The 21,184-nt window shown below is 40.2% G+C and overlaps 1 pseudogene; it reads left to right on the top strand.

Annotated features, from left to right (window-relative positions):
• Window positions 1-11,892: 11,892 nt before the first annotated feature.
• On the top strand, window positions 11,893-14,080 carry LOC136767386 (G2/M phase-specific E3 ubiquitin-protein ligase-like; annotated as a pseudogene).
• The last annotated feature ends 7,104 nt before the right edge of the window (window positions 14,081-21,184 follow it).

Here is a 21,184-nt window from a genome sequence, read left to right as displayed (position 1 = left end):
GTCACAATTTCGGCTTTTTGGTATTGCACATATCTAAGTTAAGGCATAATCTAACAATTTAAGTGTATAACATCTTTAATTAATTATGTTTTTAAAATCGATCGACCACCCTATTAATATAGTGCCATATATTATCCGATTTTTTGTCCACAGGGCTCTTTCCTCCACAGCAGGAATGCTAGCAGCGGCAGTAAAATCAGAGGCCTGGCTGCCTGGCCTGAGCCTGGGTCTGTCAAACGAGATCTAGCCTGTGAGAGGTGCTCCTCCTCCGGCTTGCGCACGCACTACAGCCCGCAGCTGCGGCTGTAGGAGATCTCGCTCTCTCAGCTCTGCTGCGCTCCACTGTCTGTGGGTGCCGCCTCGGTTTTAGGCCCTGCTTCAGGTGGTGGCCTACTACCCTTGACCCCCAGACCCTGGACTCCGCGACACCCGGTGTCCCTGGAGACCACGGTACACACGGTGTGGTTAAGCATATGGGCCTATGCGGCACTTGTATCCTGCACCTGGTGTTTGGAATATACATCGTTCTGTCCGGCAACAACAAGGTTGCGTCTGGTTGGTGTTGCAGTGCCCCTGTGTCAATAAACGAAAGGCTAGGCTAGGCGCTCCACTTGTCGCTGCGACATTTCAGTTGTTGTGTGCCCCCTGGTGCAAACACTGACTGGTGCCCCCACTGCACGTTTCCCTGGTCACATGCGTGTGCGCTTCGTGATGAGCTCCTCTCAGCCCCGCCATTGCGCTGCTTGCGACCGACTCACCTTGCCCGCCTGGAGTGGTGAGGTCCTCTGCCCCGTCTGTCTGGGCACCAACAGCGGGCGCAATTGCCCGTGACTTGCCCCAGCCTCACACCGCAAATGCCGCAGCGCTCTGCAATCTCCCACTCCGGCGAGTGATGGTAGGGGTTCGGTGGCTCTGGAACTCTGGAAATGTACATGGAACATTTAAAAGAATAAACAACAAATGTCTGATCTTGCTTCTCAGTGACTGAGTTCCTCAACTGAACTGCACGGAATCCTCTGGACACATCTTGGGAAAAAATAACTGTAAACTACAAGGCATTCAATAAGTACAAGCCATGTTCAATTTTATAACTATAATCTTTATTTACCACTTTTTAAATAGTGAATTTATTAACACACGTTAGGGCAGGGAGGTCAAATGAGGACACTTGTGGTGGAATGCGGGTGGACCCAGGTGAGAATGGCGTGGCGGTGATTCGCTCAAAGGAAAATTATAAAGCAAACAATAATAATATAAGTGATAATTAGTAAATAAAAAACGAAAACCAAGGTGAAAAAAAATCAAATCACAAAATAAAGGAAATATAATTCTCAAAAACACAGACAACCACAGGTCAATGTGAACAAGTCAAAGTAATTAAATAACCTAATTGATTATTTAGGAGCTAATTAACACATTATTATTCATTAATTAATGTATATATGCATGTATGGTACATAAACTGGTAATGGTTAGATATTTAATTAGTAGTTATTTAAGTGTAATAAACTAGTGGTGGGGGAAAAAAATCAATACAGTTGAGTATTATGATATTTTGGTTCATGATTCTGTACTGATTCTCTGATGCCTAGAATCACCATTTTTTGTGTTTGCATTTCATGCTTCTGAAAATAATATTTGAAAATATATTCATGGAGTAAATTTGGTAACGAAACAGCATTACTACTACTACTCCTGTACTGTAGGGGCTGCTGTGATGGAGGAAGTTATTTTTGTGATAGAGTTGTGCCAGCAGCCAGTAACCCAATGACAGCAGTAGCCATTGTCAGATCCTCTACATGAACCTTTCCAGCAGACGTTACCCTTGCTTCATCCTTTTCCACTTTTCTCCTCTGCATCTCTCATCTCTTCTTTATTCAATCAACGACCTCACCTGACCCTCATCTCCCTCTTCATTAGCCCTTGTATTTATGTGAAGTCTTGATTATGTTACTGTGTCATTTCTGAGCCTTGTATCCTTGTTTTGCCCTTGGTTTGCAGAATGATTGCCTTCCAGGATGAACTCATCCATGAAGATTTATTCTGTGAATGTTGTCAGCATGTTGAGATCAAAGTCCATGACCTTGAGGCGCACCTTGTTGATCTGCGCTGTATTAGTGATATGGAAGAATTGGTCAATCAGCCCATGAGAGAGATCATGTGTATGCCAAAACCTAGGAGAGTTGAGCCCTTAGAGCAGGAAAGTGTAGAGAACTGCTGGGTTACAGTAGGTCGTAATTGCAGAAAAGGCTGTGCACACACCTTTGAAATGACACAAGAGCTAGAAATGCCCAACAGGTTCCAACTGCTAGACACTAAAGTGTAGAACCTCCACAGTAGTTTTCTCCGAAACACTAATGGTACCACGAGCCAGGCCAGGGAGACAGGCAGAGATTAGAAAGTTCAACACATGGTTCAATTCCTGGTGTAGGAAAGAGGGCTTTAGATTTATGGGACATTGGTCTTTCTTCTGGGATAGATGGGACCTGTACAAACTGGACGGTCTACATCTAGAGACCTAATAGAGGCCCTGGAGAAACTGAAGGAATTTCCTGACGTGGTGCTTCCAAGCTACCTTTATATCAATAACTTTTCCAATTATTTCCAAGAAGGGTTCAACAGCCCAGATGTCATTTCCAACAGTAGAAATTATTTATAGACCACAAACTAAAATATTCCAATTGACACTTAGAACAGGGGATGTGCCAACTGATTGGAAAACTGCAAATGTCATACCTATCAACAAAAAAGGGGACAAAACTGAGCCAGGAAATTACAGACCAATAAGTCTCACCTGTATTACATAGAAAATAGAGGAGCATCTTAATGAAAACCATATTCTTGGAAATAGTCAACATGGGTTTCGACAAGGCAGATCATGTCTTACTAATTTATTAGAGTTTTTTGAACATCCAACTGCAGCTGTAGATCATGTGAAAGCATATGATATGATATACTTAGATTTTCAGAAAGCTTTTGACAAGGTTATGTACCAAAGACTGATCCAAAAATTGGAAACTAGGTATTCAGGATAATGTAAGTAGATGGATTATGAACTGGTTGATGTATAGGAAACAGAGGGTGTGGATAAGAGGAGTTGCTTCTAACTGGAGTGAGGTTGTTAGTGGAGGTCCACAGGGATCAGTACTAGGGCCTGTGCATTTTCTAATCAATATTAATGATCTGGACTCTGGGATAGTTAGCAAACTTGTCAAATTTGCAGATGATACTAAAATAGGTGGCTCAGCAGATACAATCTCGGCAGCACAGGCTATTCAAAGGGATAATATTCAGGTGTGGCCTGACATCCAAACAATGTTGGGGAAGCAATAAAAAAGGCAATATTGTCAAAAGTGTAGAATTTAAAACAAGGGAAGTAATGTTCAGACTGTACAATGCGCTAGTTAGACCTCATCTGGAATACTGTGTACAGTTCTGGGCTCCTCACTTCAAGAAATATATCGCTGCTCTAGAGGCAGTTCAGAGGAGAGCAACCAGACTTATTCCAGGTCTGAAGGGAATGACCTACTGAGAGACTGAGGGATCTTAAACTTTTCACCCTGGAACAGAGTAGACTTTGTGGGGACTTGAATCAAGTCTTCAAAATCATGAAAGGCATTGACCACATCAAACCAGAGGAGCTTTTCCATATCCGACCCGGGGACACAAGTGGAAATTAGGCTGCAAGGCATTTAAGACAGAAAACAGGAGACACTTCTTCACACAGAGAGGTGTCACAAACTGGAACAAACTCCCCAGCAATGTGGTTGAAGCTGAAAATTTAGGAACATTCAAAAACAGACTGGATAGGATCCTTAGATCACTTAGTTATTGATGGACACTAAATTACCACAATGGGTCGAATGTTCTCCTGTAATTTGTAAACATTCTTATGTTTCTTATGTTTCTTATATTAGTGTTTTGACTAGTGCCTGTTTCTCCGACCTTTAATATCTGGATTCTGTACTCTTGAATGTTTGCTTGATCAATCAACCTCTTACCTGTTCTCCTGAATACAATTCCTGGATCTTCCTTTAACTAGTACACCAGCTCCCTGTTCCTGATCCTATTTTCCCTTCCTTCCCTATTAGCCCCGCACCTAGATCCGTACTCCTGTCCCTCTCCATCATCTGTCCTCGGGCGGCCTCCTTCTCCTCAGTCCTCATCCTCCTTGACCTCTCCACAGCATTTGACACCGTTGATCACTCCATCCTCCTCTCCTGCCTCGCTGACCTTGGAATCTCTGGGACTGCTCTCACCTGGTTCTCCTCCTACCTCAGTGACTGGTCCTCCCAAGTGACATGGCGAGGCTCCTCATCCACCCCCCAACCTCTCCTCACAGGCGTTCCCCAAGGCTCCGTCCTGGGCCCGCTCCTGTTCTCTCTCTACACTCGCTCCCTGGTCCCCCTCATCGCATCCCATGGTTTCTCTTACCACTTCTACACTAATGATCTTCCTGTCTTTTCCCTCTGCTGACCCTCTCATACCCTCTCGCATCTCTTCCTGCTTGTCTGCTATTTCCGCCTAGATGCACTTGCACCACCTCAAGCTCAACCTCTCCAAATGGGATCTCCTGTTTTTCCCCCACTCTTCCTCACCTTCTGCTGACCTCCCCATCTCGATCCCCTTGGAATCCACCACACTCTCTCCTTCTTCTTCTGCTAAAAATCTAGGAGTCACCCTTGATCCTGCACTCTCATACACCCAGCACATCACCACGCTGACATGAACCTGTAGATTCTTCCTGAGCATCATACACCGGATCCGTCCCTTCCTCACCGACTACTCGACTCAGCTACTCGTTCAGTTACTGGTCCTCTCCCGTCTGGACTACTGCAACTCCCTCCTGGCCAGCCTGCCTACATCTACTACCCACCGCTCCAGCTCATCCAGAACTCTGCGGCTCGTCTGGTATTCTCTCTGCCCCGATTCGCACACGCTACTCCACTGCTCCGCTCCCTCCACTGGATCCCGATACTGGCACGCATTCAGTTCAAGACACTGACCCTCACCTACCGCTGTCTCGACCACACTGTACCAAGCTACATTCAGACACTTGTCTCTCCATACATCCCCTCCAGACCACTGCGCTCCTCCAGTGCCAGAAGACTAACTCTACCTCCTCTCCACTCTCCTTCCTCCAGAGCCGCTCCTTCTCATCCCTGGCCCCTAAATGGTGGAACGACCTGCCCACCGAAGTCAAAACCGCAGAGTCCTTGACCTCATTCCGGCGCTTACTCAAGACGCATCTTTTCCAACAGTACTTGTAATATTAGTCATTTTCTCCCTGCTAGATAGCACTTCACAGTTTTATTATGCTTCTTGCGTTTTTGATTGTTTTCCTCCTTGCTCCCTTTCCCATAGCCCTTGTCTGTGACCCTACATCTTGACAGCACTTAGCTTTCACCGTCCAGGATGTAGGACCTCACTACACTGTACGTGGAATTTGTAAGAATTTGTATATTGAATTACTATGTTTTAGTTAAATTGAATTTGTAATGATTGATGCCTTGTACTTAACTGTATTTTTGCACTTTGTTTTGCACTTATGTTGTAAGTCACCCTGGATAAGGGCATCTGCTAAGAAATAAAAATAATAATAATAATAATAATAATAATAATAATAATAATAATAATAATAATCATGATAGACGTGACAACCATGGCCACAGTCAAATTACAGAATTAGAGACCAGCAAGTACTCTACATGACTCATGCTATTTGGGAATTATGCTAAACAAAAATGTAATATTTGGGGAACACATGAAACATGAGTTCACTTGAAACAACACCATCCTGAAGTGAAAATACAAGTTGCTGCTGCTAAACCTGCATCAGAGACTAGTTCATGTCAGCTGGATGCACTTTACTCAACAAAACTACCCTGCAAATCAGAGCATGCTCAAAGTGTGTAAGGATCTACATCCGTACAACATTGTAGAAAATGGCAGCTTCTGTTATATGCTGAATACATTATATCCCAATTAAATCCATCTGGTGGTCATTTTATCTTATCTTGCGATCCCTGGCAAGTTCCACCCCTATAAACATAAATGTTGTGTGAGTTCAATACACTTAGGGTTCTTACACTTTTTCAGACTTCCATTAGATTATCCCAGACTTGATATACTATTTCTCAATTGTCCTCTATTCAGTCTGCTGGTGTCACGGTCACTGGAACCACAGGGCACAGGAACTAGGGGACCCAAGTGCAGTACTTGTAGAGGTGGCTGATAAGGGCAATAAAGGGCTAGGCAAAGACATAGTTGAGGTCACAGGCAAAGGTCCAGTCGCACCAGTCGCACCAGTCGCACCAGTCGCACCAGTCGCACCAGTCGCACCAGTCGCACCAGTCGCACCAGTCGCACCAGTCGCACCAGTCGCACCAGTCGCACCAGTCGCACCAGTCGCACCAGTCGCACCAGTCGCACCAGTCGCACCAGTCGCACCAGTCGCACCAGTCGCACCAGTCGCACCAGTCGCACCAGTCGCACCAGTCTTCATGAAGCAGGCAGGACTGACAACACTTCACCCCAAGTGAGCGCAGTGAGGAGTTTAAGAAGGGGATCAGAAACCAGGATGGGAGGTGCAGGGCCAATGGGAGCAGAGGGAGAGAACAAGAGTGCACATGGAGTAGAAGAATGTTAATGGGATGATTGACAGATGAAAGCAGTGAGAAGAGAAAGAAAAGGCAGGGGAACAGTGGCGGCTTCTAGTGGGGATAGAGGGTCAGGGCTTGGGAACCATGACAGCTATTTGTTTGATTTACTCTGTCCTGTAAAGTTCACTGTTGCATGACTGAATTCGGTATAGTGATGAGGTTGTTACACTGTAGTGTTGTTTTTATAGTACATTGTAGGGCTGCTGCTATAGATTATTATTCTATACATAAAATGATTGATTATTCAAATAATCACAACAACAAAAAACATTGCTTTATTATCAATGCATTCTTACGTGGTCCTGGTGCCAACATGACATCCTATACTTGAGTTCACCGAACTCTGTAAATACACGGCTGTGATTACAGAAAAAAAAAAAAAACTCACAGGGGAGGCTTGCCTGACGAGGACTAGAAATTTTACATTACACTAAACCACTTCAACGCCAGATGAAAAAATGTAAACTCTACCCCAGGTACCAGATTTTGAAAATAATTATGTTTTAACACCTGAAATTGCTATAAAAATTTAAATATATAATGAATGAAATACAAAAAAAAATAAGCCAAATGTGTTTTTCATTAACCCTTTTATGGTTCTCTGACGTCTACTACATATCCATGTTCAGTAAAGCGATAAAAGATTGTTGAAAAAAAACAGAAACTAAGAAAACAATGCAAATGCAATAAATACATTTTTAGTTTACAATGTTATACTTTAAAATTAATAACACACTTTTGTAATAATACAAACAATAAATACACTAAAATGCAAATAAACAAAATAAAAACACTGAATCACAAACACAAATAATACGCAATACACTGGAACTCGTATGAAAATAATAAACAATACACTGAAATGTTATAATAATAAACAATGAACAGTAATTTTCAACTAAAACTTAGTCACTATCGAAACCTGTGCAATCACCCACTTGCTCTGTACCATTTATTGAAATGTTTAATACAACAAGCTTGGAAGGCTGCACTACAAATATGCTGCTTTGCGTAGCATTCTGATGGATCTGGCTGTCGCAGACGCTGCTTCATTTCCTTCTATTCAGCACTGTTTTCTCAATGTATTTCGTCACAGCACTGTATAGCGTTTGCTAAAAACTACATAAAGTACAACTAAACAAGTACAACTAACAATAGAACTAACAATAATAATATAAAACTCTTTATATATATTGTACAGTATCAACACTGCCTTAGGGAAAGAAACCTGAAACCTGAATTTCTCCTGCATATCTGTCTGTATAAGTAACTAGATTGCTGAAACGTGATTTTCTACACATATATTATTATTATTATTATTATTATTATTATTATTATTATTATTATTATTTGCACTTGATATAGCTCTCGTCTGCCTGTCCTGATTGACTAAGCAAGTTTCTGATGTTCCTTTGGAATTCAATCTTGATCATGTTGCAAACCCAGGTCTCTGGATCAATGGTTTGATCAGTTACCTGTCTGATCATGAATGCTAATTCTGTTGTATGAGGTGAAGGGCACTAGAGTATGAGGCGCTGTTAGGGACATTATCACTGAAAAACACTTGCGCTCTCTACACTGGACACACTTGCGCTCTCTACACTGGACACACTTGCACTCTCTACACTGGACACACTTGCGCTCTCTACACTGAACACGCTTGTGCTCTCTACACTGAACACACTTGCAATGTCTACACTGAACACACTTGCAATGTCTACACTGAACACACTTGCAATGTCTACACTGAACACACTTTCGCTCTCTACACTGGACACACTTTGCTCTCTACACTGGACACACTTGCGCTCTCTACACTGGACACACTTGCAATGTCTACACTGAACACACTTTCGCTCTCTACACTGAACACACTTGTGCTCTCTACACTGGACACACTTGCAATGTCTACACTGAACACACTTTCGCTCTCTACACTGGACACACTTCGCTCTCTACACTGGACACACTTGCGCTCTCTACACTGGACACACTTGCAATGTCTACACTGAACACACTTTCGCTCTCTACACTGGACACACTTGCGCTCTCTACACTGGACACACTTGCAATGTCTACACTGAACACACTTTCGCTCACTACACTGAACACACTTGCGCTCTCTACACTGGACACACTTGCGCTCTCTACACTGGACACACTTGCAATGTCTACATTGAACACACTTCCGCTCTCTACACTGGACACACTTGCAATGTCTACACTGAACACACTTGCGCTCTCTACACTGAACACACTTGCGCTCTCTACACTGGACACACTTTCACTCTCTACACTGGACACACTTGCGCTCTCTACACTGAACACACTTTCGCTCTCTACACTGAACACACTTTCGCTCTCTACACTGGACACACTTGCGCTCTCTACACTGGACACACTTGCAATGTCTACACTGAACACACTTCCGCTCTCTACACTGGACACACTTGCGCTCTCTACACTGGACACACTTGCGCTCTCTACACTGGACACACTTGCAATGTCTACACTGAACACACTTCCGCTCACTACACTGGACACACTTGCAATGTCTACACTGAACACACTTTTGCTCTCTACACTGAACACACTTGCGCTCTCTACACTGGACACACTTGCACTCACTACACTGAACACACTTTCGCTGTCTACACTGGACACACTTGCGCTCTCTACACTGGACACACTTGCGCTCTTTACACTGAACACACTTTCGCTCTCTACACTGAACACACTTTCGCTCTCTACACTGAACACACTTTCGCTCTCTACACTGGACACACTTGCGCTCTCTACACTGGACACACTTGCAATGTCTACACTGAACACACTTCCGCTCTCTACACTGGACACACTTGCAATGTCTACACTGAACACACTTCCGCTCTCTACACTGGACACACTTTGCGCTCTCTACACTGGACACACTTGCAATGTCTACACTGAACACACTTCCGCTCTCTACACTGGACACACTTGCAATGTCTACACTGAACACACTTTCGCTCTCTACACCGAACACACTTGCAATGTCTACACTGAACACACTTGCGCTCTCTACACTGGACACACTTTTGCTCTCTACACTGGACACACTTGCTCTCTCTACACTGGACACACTTGCAATGTCTACACTGAACACACTTCCGCTCTCTACACTGGACACACTTGCAATGTCTACACTGAACACACTTGCGCTCTCTACACTGGACACACTTGCGCTCTCTACACTGGACACACTTTCACTCTCTACACTGGACAGACTTGCGCTCTCTACACTGAACACACTTTCGCTCTCTACACTGGACACACTTGCGCTCTCTACACTGGACACACTTGCAATGTCTACACTGAACACACTTGCGCTCTCTACACTGGACACACTTGCGCTCTCTACACTGGACACACTTGCAATGTCTACACTGAACACACTTGCGCTCTCTACACTGGACACACTTGCGCTCTCTACACTTGACACACTTGCGCTCTCTACACTGGACACACTTGCAATGTCTAAACTGAACACACTTCCGCTCTCTACACTGGACACACTTGCAATGTCTACACTGAACACACTTCCGCTCTCTACACTGGACACACGTGCGCTCTCTACACTGGACACACATTGCGCTCTTTACACTGGACACACTTGCGCTCTCTACACTGGACACACTTGCGCTCTCTACACTGGACACACTTTCATTCTCTACACTGGACACACTTGCACTCTCTACACTGAACACACTTTCGCTCTCTACACTGAACACACTTTTGCTCTCTACACTGGACACACTTGCGCTCTCTACACTGAACACACTTTCGCTCTCTACACTGGACACACTTGCGCTCTCTACACTGAACACACTTTCGCTCTCTACACTGGACACACTTTCACTCTCTACACTGGACACACTTTCGCTCTCTACACTGAATACACTTTCACTCTCTAAACTGAACACATTTGTGCTCTCTACACTGGACACACTTGCGTTCTCTACACTGAAATCGAGACCAGATGAGTGATGTCAAAATATAAATACTCCTGCGCAGCCCAAGTTTTAACAGGAATGGAGGAAAGAAGTCGAGCTGCCGCTGTACTTTTAGTAGAAAAACTACTGTCACCGGAAACAATATATTCGGTCTCAAATATTGTGGAGAGGAGAGCAACACAAAGTCTGACACACAGCAGTGTAAATGGGGAACTCTGTAGCCTATTTCAATCTACTGGTGGTAGGCCCACAAACGAGTTTAGAAACCCAACAGGTATGTCAACAAGGTATCAGACAAGACAGAACTTTGGTCACTGGAATACGAGGTCAAGGAAAAGGTATTGTATATTGTTTAAAAAAAATAAAATGCTCTGTAACTAACCTGTCTAATACAGATTAAGCACAAAGCGCTGGTTTGTCAAGCATTTGCTTGCTATACGTATGTGTGGCTATGTACTGTCTGTAGCCTATGTATATACACTTAATGTAGTTGCATAAACGTGTTGTTAGGCTATAGATTAACAGCCAGCTGAAGCACAAGTCAATAATCCAATCTTGTGTCATTATATATATATATATACATTTCACTATCATTATGGCGTGAAGTTGGCGGAGGTGTTGTGTGCAGCAGTTAGTTAAGTTAATGAAACTTTCAAACTACCTCAAACTGGACGCATATACCTAAAATGGTATCCATGGGTAGGAAATGTGGCTAAAATGCCAAAATACCGAAGTATCCCTCTGTAGTATACCATGCATATTTTTCCAAAGTAGACAGGATGAATGAAAATCAGTCGGCACCTTGATACATCGTCAGAAGTGCATAATAGTTTAGTTTGGATAGTTGTATAATTACATCTGTTTTGATTAAATGCTTAGTGAGAAGTTGTGATCAGTTTTTCGGATCAATGTAAACAGTAGACACCTTCAGCTTCCTGCAGTAGTATCGGAGCACAAGGTGTCTACTGTTTACATTTTGCTAGCAGGATGAGATTTTGTCAGAACATGATGTTTGCACAGATCCTGAAGATTCAAAGGATACCATTGAAGAGGAACCTAAAGCTCCGATACTACTGCAGGAAGCTGAAGAACAGCAAGACATTGAAATACTGGGTGATGACATTGAAAATCTTTGCCCTGGAGCAATTGTTCTTGCACAATTAGAAGAGGTTCCTGCACAGGAACATATACAAGAACCATCAACTCAGTACAATACTTACCTGAGCCTGATTACTACCATGGATGACGGAGATTCTGATTTGTCTGAAGACTTAAATTAAGCGATTAGAGCTAGCATTGAAGATCAACAGATGTAAGTAATATACTATTTCTGTAAACTATCAATGTGTCTTTGATCCTCTGTGGTGTGTGCCATGCAACACACATTAATATTCTTCTCTGTATTCTTTTAAACAGAACTTCAGACACCACTCATTTACCTGCAAAATACATTTTGTTAGAGTTTGCTTCTAAAATACAACCCAACGTGGTCTCCAACTTCAACATCAATCGTGCCAATGTTTTGGATGGAGCCATAAGAGGGTTTCGAAGACCTACATACTATCCACAAAACAGGATGTCTGTAAAGTTCTCAGATGACAAATGGAGGAGGCAGTGGATTTAGGGGGTCCCCGCCGAGAGTTCCTGTGTTTGTTAATGCATAGCCTTGAGCAGTCAGAATTAGGAGCTGGAGCTGTCAGGAGCTGAAGGGAGGAAAAATCTAGTGCTTGATTCAAAAGGTAAGTTATGTCTTTAGTGTTAATTGTTGATCCCTTTTATAGGGCCTGACCAAATTGTAATACAAAGCAGGCTGAGCAAAAATTAACCCCAGTTTCTGGTTGTGATATGCTTACTGGGGCATGCAAAAGCTGAAGTGTGGTGAGATTTATTTTTTATATATTTATGTATATTATATATTGTAAATTGTCTTTTTCAGCTGTGAGGGAGGATATGTACTATGAAGCTGGGAGGATTGTAGCTGTGTGTATGGTGCATGGAGGACCTGCTCCAGGATTCTTTTCTACAACCCTGTTTGATTGCCTTGTCAGTGGCCCAGAAACAGCCAAACCAGTCATTGAAGATATTGCCGACTGTGAATTATTTGAAAACATAAAAAGGTAATTAGTTTATTGTCCTGTTAATATGTGTTGGTAATGTTACATTAATGACTGTTTACCTAAAAATGTGGATGGAGCTTAATATGACACCAACCTTAAATGCACTTTAACTTGCACTTATCCACTCTCCAGCTTGCTGCCATACCCTTAATCTTGATCATATCTGTATTTCAATCAGGCTTTTTGATTCTTTGATTTCAGACTCGACATCCCTTCAAGACCTTCAAGTATGTACTGATGCATGTGTTGACTACCTGGCAAATGCAGGCTGCCTGAGGCCAATTAAACATTTGCGAGAAAAGGACATTCTGGTCCTGGATGTGTTGATGTTTCAAATTGTCAATCGTGTCCGTGGACCTTTCGAAAGGTTTGAGTAATGGTCATTTTTATTTTGTTATTGGATGTAATGTACTTTAACGAAACCGAAGGTTAAGATATTAATATATGAGTTATATGTTAGTAAATATTACATATTTGTTTTCCCTTTGTGCAGGCTTAAGGAGGGTATGAAAACACTTTTGGAGAAGATTAAACAGTACCTGGAATCATTCCGTCCTCTGCTGTGTTATAGACCCCTTACACTCACTGCTGATATCTTGGATGACCTCTTCCATATTAGGTTTGCTCCAACTGGAAGTAACCAAAGACTTACAGAAAGCAGAGTGGTGGCATTTTGGAGAGATTTCTCACAAGATGCAGAAGGCAGGTCACACATTTTATTATTTTTTCATATATAGAAATTTGTATTGTCATTGAATTGTTTATTCTGACCAATACATACATAGTGCTTATATTACCTTTTCATTGGCTGTGCTATCTGTGTATACATGTGGTGTATCTAGTGCAGAGCTGTCAGTGTCTTATTCTTTGTGTAAATCTTTCTTTATGATAGACCTGTCATTCAGTTCAGTAAAGATCTGCAAAGGTTTAATACAGATGCTTGCAAAACTAAAAACATGTCTTGGTGGAGCTCTCACCAGTAGCCTTTATATAAAGCTGATGTTGTTTTTTTAAATATTTTTTTTAAACAAAAATATTTTTCTCTCCAGAAGGGAACACTAAAGCAAAGATGGACAGCATCCTCGATTTTGCAACTGGATCCAGTGTAGTTCCACCAGTTGGATATTGTCCCAAGCCATCTGTGGAGTTCCTTCATGGACAAGACATTGATGTGGTCACTCTACCCAAGTTTCCCATTGCAAACACCTGTGTGAACTGCCTGCATTTGCCTCTTCTTGACAGATATGAAGATTTTAAAGCCAACATGGACTTTGGTCTCTGCAACACCCAAGGCTTTGGATTGGAGTAGTGACATTGCATTGGGAATCTTGTTTTCAGTTAATGTTTATCAATCCAGAGTTTCCTTACATAAACTCAGTACTCGGGCAGTGTTACTTTCATGGTTATGATTTGACTAAGGAAAACTGACTTCTGCGAAACCTTGCTGCGGGGAAAAAACTGTTTAAAGAAACCTTCATGCTGAAAATAACGTAAACCCATTTTTTATCCAGGTTTGCTTGCTGTTCCTAATTTTCAAATAGGTTTTCAATGTAAGATTTGTATCAGAACATTTAATTGTTCTCATAAGAACATACTGAGACAAGCAGTTTATGAGATAAAGTAAAATGTAACGGAAAAAAGAAGCATAATTCTGTTGTCAAAAAAGCAATAAATGTTACTGTTTAACTCAATGCTTCCTTAGTTTATTTTCTGAAGTATTTACTTTTTTGCATGCAATGATGAAAATAAAAATAAAAAACCTTTTGGGGGGGAAGCAACTAAAAGTCTTTATGAAGAATTAATTCATTTTTTACAGATTTGTCTTCAAAAACAGCGACTGGCACCATTACTTATTGATTTCAATGATCACTGTCCTCTTAATACATGCACCACCCAGTCAATGCAATTGCTGATCTCAAAACATTTTGCACAATTGCTGATATCAAAAACTGAATTGTTGATATCACTAATTTGATTAAATGTTAAAACTGCAGTTAAAAATTAGTTTTTACTATTTTAAAGATTGTATACCAACAAAGTATATTCATTGTGGATGTGCTCTTTCAAGAAAACTGCATAGTGTTCTGAATAATTCAGTCCCATGGTTACCATCATTGGTCATAGGATCAATTAACTGTTGGATATCATTAGTCATGTTTTCATTTACATTCAGGCTATTTTCTGGAATCACCACATTAGTATTTGTCTGGAGATCAGGTAGTGGGCCATCTTCATCTATACCAAATGCATCTCTGTCCTCATCAAAAATTCCACCAATAACAGTGTGGTTAGAGCCCAGCTGCTCCAGAATACCTCTATGCCACACCTGAAGGGGTGAATATCCTCCTTGTGTGGAAAGGCCGTGGTTGTTCCACTGCGATACAAATTCTGCTGCTGCCCTTTGAATTTGAGGTAAGTAAATGTAATGAAGACTAAACAAATGCAGCTCATTAAGAGAGTCAAGTATGTTGTGCTCTTCCATGAACACAAATAAGCTGATGAAGTGGGACGAAACTTCTCTGTTAAGCTCAGTCCAGTCTTTCAATTCTCTGGTTGTGTATGCTGCGACCAGTTATGAAGCTTCCACGATTTAGGCCTCTACTTTCTAACATATATCTTGCTACTTCAATATTTTCCATTACATGGTCACTGCGCACCCTTGATGGCATTCCTAAATTGCGAACTCCATTACTGAATAGAGATAGGATGGTAGATGCTCTGTTGTTATCAAGGCTATTAAGATATATAATAGTTCGACTGAACCCATCTACGCATCCATGAAATATCATCCTCCATCTTACAAGCTTATGGTTGCTGTCTATGTGCCTAAAACATAAGTAAAAAAAGAAAAATACTTCTGTTAATTGAACACATGATAATTAAAAAACCTGCAAAATTATGATACTACTACTACTGTAACTTTTATCATGGAAGTATCATGTAAGTAAGTGGTCCTGGAGGACCCCCTAACTTGCTGTTTTTTGTTCTAACCGAGCTCTCAATTACTTAATTGAACCGTAATCAAAGCATTTTAATTATTTGAAATAGTTGGGGTTTCAAGTTAAGTATAAAACTTGAATTCTCCAATTTTACAGTCACACAATTTAAAAAACTGAAATGTATGTCCCCTCATGGGATTAAATTTGATCACAAAAACACAACAGAAATTTGAATTGAAGCATTTTAAAAGTCTACATACCACAGCTGGTTAGGACTTTGGACATTATAAATCCGTCTTCGTCTGAAAGCTCTTCCAACAGGATCAACAATTTGAATACTCTGCCTTACATGCCAACGTTGAACACGTAGATTACGTCCTCTTAGACTTCCCAGCACATATATTTCTCCAGCGTTGGGTGTATTTTGTAAAATGTCAATTATCTCTCTATTCAAGTCATTGTCAGAAATTGTTGAAAATGATCGTGGTTCAATTCCCAAAAGGTGTCTGTGTCTATAAAGAGTATGTCGATGTATTCCAAAGCATCTGGCAATAGATTGCCATCTAAATCCAAGTGATACACAATGTTGAATTGTAAAACAGCATTTTATTGCTCCCCATGTAAATAAGCCAACAGAGTGATGCGTTCTGGGAATGGTAGTTTTCTGTAGGTAGTAGCATGCGTGCTGCATTCAGTGTGAAGGTTATAGTTGCAGCTTGAGCTGACCCACTTTTGAGATCATTTTGGAATAAAAAATAAATACAAATTAAAAAATTGAAAAAATATATATTTTCTTTCTCCCATATTACTTGTGAAATTCCAGACTTTTTCAAGACTTTCATTATGGAGGCATTATTTTTCAAGTATTTTCAAGCCCTGGAAATCAGTTTGCATTTTCCAGATTTTTTCTAACTTCCAGATTAGCGTACGAACCCCGTATACCATTCCATACTGTTTAACATAACGAAACAAAACCAATCAAGTCAATTCAGATCTTTACACTCATTTACATACATTGTTTAGAGATGCTTGTATGCTGTATTTATTGAATGATAAGCATGTGCATAAAGATTCACTCCCTGAGTCATGCAAAGCATTTTACAATATACTTCTCAAGGGGTTAAATGTATATAAAAAGAAAACAAAAACACAGGATGATTTCTCAGTGAAACTTGCCTGATACTTATCTTAACCACATCCCCTACTCTAATGTGTAATGTTGCATATCATAGTTACTTGTGACAGAACAAAAAGCCTTAAAATCATAATCACATTTTATAATTTGATGAGTTTTTGTACAGCCTCTCTGTAATTTCTCTAACTGTGCTACTCTTAGAGCACATAAATATATGGCTGTGTCACTCAGGGTAAGTTCTGAAATGGTGAGTGTGGTGGACTTTCTTTCTGCTGTAGAACTAAACCGGTGTTGTGCAAAGCCAGCAGTATCAGAATACTGGCTTCTAGACCGGGCTCCTTTATAGAGGATGTATTCTGGTGCCTTGGCTGAATACTGACGGTACCAGTAGAGATACACATATTCACTGCTTGAGGAGTAAGAGCATGTCAGTGTCACTGAATCCCCTTCTTTCTTCAGGACGTTTGCCTCTTGAGATGTGATAGAGTCCTGTGCTGCCACCACTGTAAATATTAAAGAAGTAGAAGTCAGTCTTGTGTAATGAAAAACAACTATTTTCTACATAATTTTATATTCTGTAAATATATATAAAATTAGACAAATGGCAAATATAAGTAATATATATATTTGTCTAATTTTACATAAATTAAGACACACAAATATATTATATTGTTGACATGACCTGAATTTCCAATAAAAAGAAAGATTATTACAATTCTGTCCATAATAAAGTTATGCACTTTGTTCGGTGTCGGAATATATATACATTGTAAATAATTATTATTATTGCCATTCATCTTACTTTAAATACGCAATTAAACTTTAGAAATGTATTATAGTGTTGGTATTACCTGAAATTCCAATTAAAAGAAAGACAATCACAAATGTGTCCATAATAAAGCTATAGAAATGTTCATCTGAGAATTAAAATGGACTGTTGTTCTGCAGCATTCCCTCTTGAGGATTATATCTGTCTCACCATGTGACCTGAAGCGTCATGTTCATGCTGTGAGCTGAAGATTGAAGATACAGCTAGTGCTCTGACACAAATTATTACTTTGAAAGAGCTACAGAGATCAATGGCTGGGATGGGAAAAAATGTGCATCAGTCAACAATAACCAGATCACTTCACAAAATTAATCTGTATTGGAGGCAGGAAAATAAAACCATCTCAAAGCACCTGAGTGATTCTGCAAAGTGTGGCAAAAGGTATAGTGTTCAAATGAGACCAAAGTGGAACTTTTTGGTCTAAATGCCAAGTTTTACAGGAATAAAGGCAAAATGGAGCACAGTACAGTGAAATACTAGAGGACTATACTAGAATACCTGTTTCAGTCTGCTAAAGACTTAAAACTGGAGCAAAAATTCTACTTTCAGCAGAAAATGTATCTAACGCATTAGGCCAGAGTTACATTGGAGTAGCTTAATAATTCAAAACTGAATGTCTTTGAGTGGCCCAGTCCTGACTACAATCGTAGTCTGTGCAAGCTGTGGAAAACTGCTGTCCATAACCATTCCTCTACATCTCAAGATATCTCCCTCAAATTCCTAGTTTTCACCAAAAGATTAAATATATGTATATGTGTTTAAAACTCCAGTTACGATGCTGTTATGTGTTGTTATTCATCATGTGTAATAGTTAATACATATGTTATAAACAACTGCCCATCCTTATAAAGTTTTCTGAATAATCATAATGGAACATAAGAAACCATTTGTGACACATTTTTGCTTTATTTCTGAAAACAAATTTAATTTCACTTTGTCCTTTAGGGACACTATACATCTATGTTTTAAAATGTATATATTTGTATAATAATAATAATAATAATAATAATAATAATAATATTATTATTATTATTATTATTATTATTATTATTATTATTATTATTATTATTATTATATAATATATAATATAATTATATAATATAATAATAATTAATAATAATAATAATCCATGAATCCATGATACAAGTTCTTTAGAGAAGAATGTATATATACGTACATAGAGTGTCTTGGAGAAGTATTTAGACAGCTGACTAATTCTCTCATATTACTGAATCACAAATGGAACATTGAAATTTCACTGTTTGATATTTAATTTTTAACTCATTAGACCCAGGCAAAAACGAACAAATATGTTTCAACCAAATTGCCATCCTCAGCGTTTCTCAGTTTCAAGACCAACTGCACTCAATTTATTTAGCCAATAACCAGTTAAGGTAATCAGCTTATCTAATGATCAATTAAACAAATGTAATCATTAATAACATTTCACAGTATTTGCAGTTACCATATGCATAAAATTCTTAACAAACAGAAATGATACATAAAAATATCACATTTCTATAAAAGTTACAACAGTCCCTTGTTATAATTAGATCATTTTGATGGTTTTAATTCAGTACAGTCTAAACAATGATATACTAAATGATTGAATTATAAGACTGGATACATTTAATTTACAACATATAATGGAATGTGACATTCAAAATAAAAATGAAAATAGAAATAATCAATTGGTTACCCAGAATTACATTCATGTATCTTTAATATTTAAGAATTTATGACAATCTCTCCCTCTTCTCCCAGTAAGGACCTATGAGTAACCCTCGATCTGGCACTCTCGTACACTTAGCACATCACCACACTGACACGCACCTGCCGATTCTTATTGAGCAACATACGCTGAATCACTGACTACTCGACTCAGCGGCTCGTCCAGTCCCTGGTCCTCTCTTGCCTGGACTATTGCAACTCCCTCCTTGCCGGCCTGCCTGCAAATTCTACCTGCCGCTCCAGCTCATTCAGACCTCTGCGGCTCGTCTGGTATTCTCTCTGCCCCGATTCACACACGCTACTCCACTGCTCCGCTCCCTCCACTGGCTCCCGATCCTGGCAAGCATCCAGTTCAAGACATTGACCCTCACCTACCATTGTCTCGACCAGACTGCACCAAGCTACCTTCAGACCCTGACCTCTCTGTACATCTCCTGTCTTCTGCCTTCCTCCAGAGCCGATCCTTTTCATTCCTGGCCCCTAAGTGGTGGAATGACCTTCCCACTGAAGTCAGGACAGCAGAGTCCCTTACCAACTTCCAGCGACATCTTTTCAGATTGTACCTGTACAAGTCATCTTACCCATATAACCTATACCACAGTCCTTCGGACCAAAGTGCTAAATTGACCTTTTTCCTTAAAAAAAATTTACATCCAAAAAATTTTCCCTCTCTTTACTCTTATTACAAATTAATTTCAGTGAATTGATTCTACTATGTAAAAAGTCAACAAAACTTTCAAAATCGATTTCATTACCAGACCAAATCATTAAACATCATCTATATATCATCCCCAATATTTAACAAAATCTTTAAAATTATTATTATCAATATAATCTCTCTCAAAGTTTCTCATGAAAAAACAAATCATAATTTGGAGCAATGGTTGAATGCATCATCATGCCTTTGAATCTGTAAATAATAATAATTTTCAAACTTTTTTTTTTTTGTCAAAAACTATTTGGAAATGTCTGTTTTTTTTCTTCCCATTCATCAAGGCAGTTTTTTAGTGCCTCTATTCCCAGTTCATTATCAATGTCAGTATATAATCTAGAAACATCCAGAGTTACAAGTCAATCATTGTCCGAAATCAAAGGAAGATTACTTATTTTCCTTAACACATCAGTTGTGTCCTTTAGATAAGAAGGTGGTTTTTTACCAATGGAACTATATGAAAATCCACATACTTTGACAAATTCAGTCAATGAACCAATAGATGCCACAGACTACCAGGGGGGTTAATCAAGCTCTTATGTATATTGGGAAGAGTATAGAAAACAGGTCTGATTGGACAAATATTAACCACAAAATCTAATTCCTGTTTTGTTAATAACTTGTCATCCAAATTGTTTTGTAAAAATAATTTGAGCCTCGGATTCTGGTTAATGTGGGAGTATCTTATCATACATCCATCCATTTTTAAAACCACTTATCCTGGTGAGGGTTTTGGGGAAGCTGGAGCCAATCCTGGCAGGCATAGAGCACAAGGCAGGAACACACCGAGGATAGGACACCAGGCAATCGCTGGGCAACACACACACACACACACAGCAATTTAGCATAGGGAATTAACCTAACCCACATGTCTTTGGATGGTGAGAGGAAAGCAGAGTGCCTGGAGGAAACCCACACAGACACAGGGAGAACATGCAAACTCCACACAGGCAGCCCCCCCCGCGCCAGAACTCAAACCTCAGACCCCTGGAGCTGTGAGGCAGCAGTGTTAACCACCGCACCACTGTGCCACCATCTTATCATACACTTGTTTAATAATGTATTCC

This window comes from Amia ocellicauda, chromosome 14 (assembly GCF_036373705.1).
Source record: "Amia ocellicauda isolate fAmiCal2 chromosome 14, fAmiCal2.hap1, whole genome shotgun sequence".
Taxonomy (NCBI): domain Eukaryota; kingdom Metazoa; phylum Chordata; class Actinopteri; order Amiiformes; family Amiidae; genus Amia; species Amia ocellicauda.
This window is presented reverse-complemented; position numbering and strand designations above follow the sequence as displayed.